General features: G+C 46.2%; 1 non-coding gene across 1 annotated transcript; it reads left to right on the top strand.

The window, feature by feature from the left end:
• The first annotated feature begins 733 nt into the window (after nt 1–733).
• Nucleotides 734–824, top strand: trnar-ucu (transfer RNA arginine (anticodon UCU)). Its single transcript is given in 2 exon segments — nt 734–770; nt 789–824. It is a non-coding gene; the product is annotated as a tRNA-Arg (tRNA).
• The last annotated feature ends 1,236 nt before the right edge of the window (nt 825–2,060 follow it).

The raw sequence follows: 2,060 nt of genomic DNA, 5'->3' as shown, positions 1-2,060 counted from the left end.
CAGATGCTGCCAGACCTGCTGAGTGGTTCCAGCATTTCTTGTTTTTATGTCACCAGACTAATCCCTGGGATGGTGGGATTGTCTTATGAGGAAACTGGGCCTGTATTCCTTAACGTTTCGAAGAATGAGAGGTGATCTGATTGAAACTGACAAAATTCTTACAGGGCGTGACAGTGTGGATGGAGACAGGATGTTTGCCCTGGTTGGTGAGTCTAAAACCAAAGGACATCGTCTCAGAATAAGGAGGAGGCCATTTAAAACTGAGATGGGTGGAATTTCTTCACTCAGACGGTGGTGAATCATTGGAATACTGTGCCCCAGAGGGCTGTGGCAGCTCAATCATTGAGCATGTTCAAGACAGAAATTGATAGAAATCTTGATACTCATGACATCAAGGGATATGGGGATAGCATGGGAAAGGGGCTTTGAGGTAGGTGATCAGCCATGATCGAATTGAATGACAGAGCAGGCTCGACGGGCTGAATAGCTTACTCCTATGTTCCTCTGTTCCTAAGAGAGTTGGCACCAGCGCGCAGCCCTGCTTTACCCCACTGCTGATCTTGAAAGCGTCTGATGTTGCTCCATTGTAACTGATGGAACTGTGCATGTTCTCGTAGAAAGAAGAGATGATGCCCAAGAGGTCAGGAGGGCAGCCTATGTTCCATTGCAGTTTGAAGAGGCCGTCTCTGCTGACAAGATCAAAGGCCTTAGTGATGTTGATAAAAATGTGTGAGGCTCTGTGGCGCAATGGATAGTGTGTTGGACTTCTAAATAATGATTGAGACGATATTCAAAGGTTGTGGGTTCAAGACCCACCAGAGTCAGATTTTTGGACCAGAAACAGAAGATCACAACGGAACAACAAATGAAGAAATGCGCCAAAAGCACAGATTCGGAGACAGAGCGAGAGAGAGAGGAGCAGAGCAGGGGAAAAAAAAATCGAGGAGTGACGTCACAATGGAGAGTGAGAGCAGGGAAACGGAGAGCCGCTGGGGTGAGGATACAGGATTTGGTTCTTTCTTCGGTGCAGTGGAAGGAGCTGTTTGGTGAGGATCTGGTAAGCTGTGACATCACAGGCAAGCAGGTAGTTGATTGGTTTGGAAGAACCGACCTGCTTGATGCGCATCTGGTAAGTGATTAAGATCCATTGTGGTCCTCACGTTTAAAATAGTAAACAAACTAGTGGTAAGTTTAATAAAATATGCAATAAAATGAATAATTGAATAAAATATTTAAGTAGTTAATTGAAACACGTTAAGGATGACAGGACAGGTGATGTGTCACAGCTGCAGCATGTGGGAGTTCCTGGATGCCAGTGTGATCCAGGGCAAACAGGTCTGCAGTAAGTGTTTGCGGCTCAAAGAGGGAGAAAAAAGGAATGTAGTGGTAGTAGGGGACAGTATAGTAAGGTGGATTGACTCTGTTCTCTGCAGCAAAAGCAAGAGTCCAGACGGCTGTGTTGCCTGCCGGTGCCAGGATTCAGGACATCTGCTCAGGGCTGGAGCGAAACATACAATGGGAGGGGGAGGATCCAGTCGTCGTGGTCCATGTCGGTACCAAAGACATCGGCAGGACAAGGATAGAGGTTCTGCAAAGTCAGTGTGAGGAACTAGGCAGCAAATTAAGAAGCAGAACCTCAAAGGTAATCATCTCTGGGTTATTACCTGAGCCATGTGCAAATTGGCATAGGACAAATACAATTAGAGAAAGTAATGTGCGGCTGAAAGACTGGTGTGGTAGTAGTGGGTTCTGGTTCATGGTGCGTTGGCACCAGTACTGGGAAAAGAGGTGGCTGTACCGTTGGGACGGTCTACACCTGAACCGTGCTGGTGCCGGTGTTCTAGCGAGCCACATAACGAGGGAAGTAGAGACGGTTTTAAACTGAATAGTGGGGGCAAGGGATCAAATTTGGGAAGATATGGTGAATCAAGGAGGAGAGACAAGGCAAGAGAGAAAGGTATAAATATGGGAAATGATAAACAGACTGTGACAGGAAGGGACAGAATGTACAAATCTAAGAGTAAATCGACAGATAAGGCTAGAGGTGACAAAAATAATAA

The sequence above is a fragment of the Heterodontus francisci genome, unplaced genomic scaffold (genome assembly GCF_036365525.1).
Source record: "Heterodontus francisci isolate sHetFra1 unplaced genomic scaffold, sHetFra1.hap1 HAP1_SCAFFOLD_255, whole genome shotgun sequence".
NCBI classification, from domain to species: Eukaryota; Metazoa; Chordata; class Chondrichthyes; order Heterodontiformes; family Heterodontidae; genus Heterodontus; species Heterodontus francisci.
The sequence above is the reverse complement of the archived record's forward strand: the minus strand, read 5'-3'. Positions and strand labels throughout refer to the sequence as shown.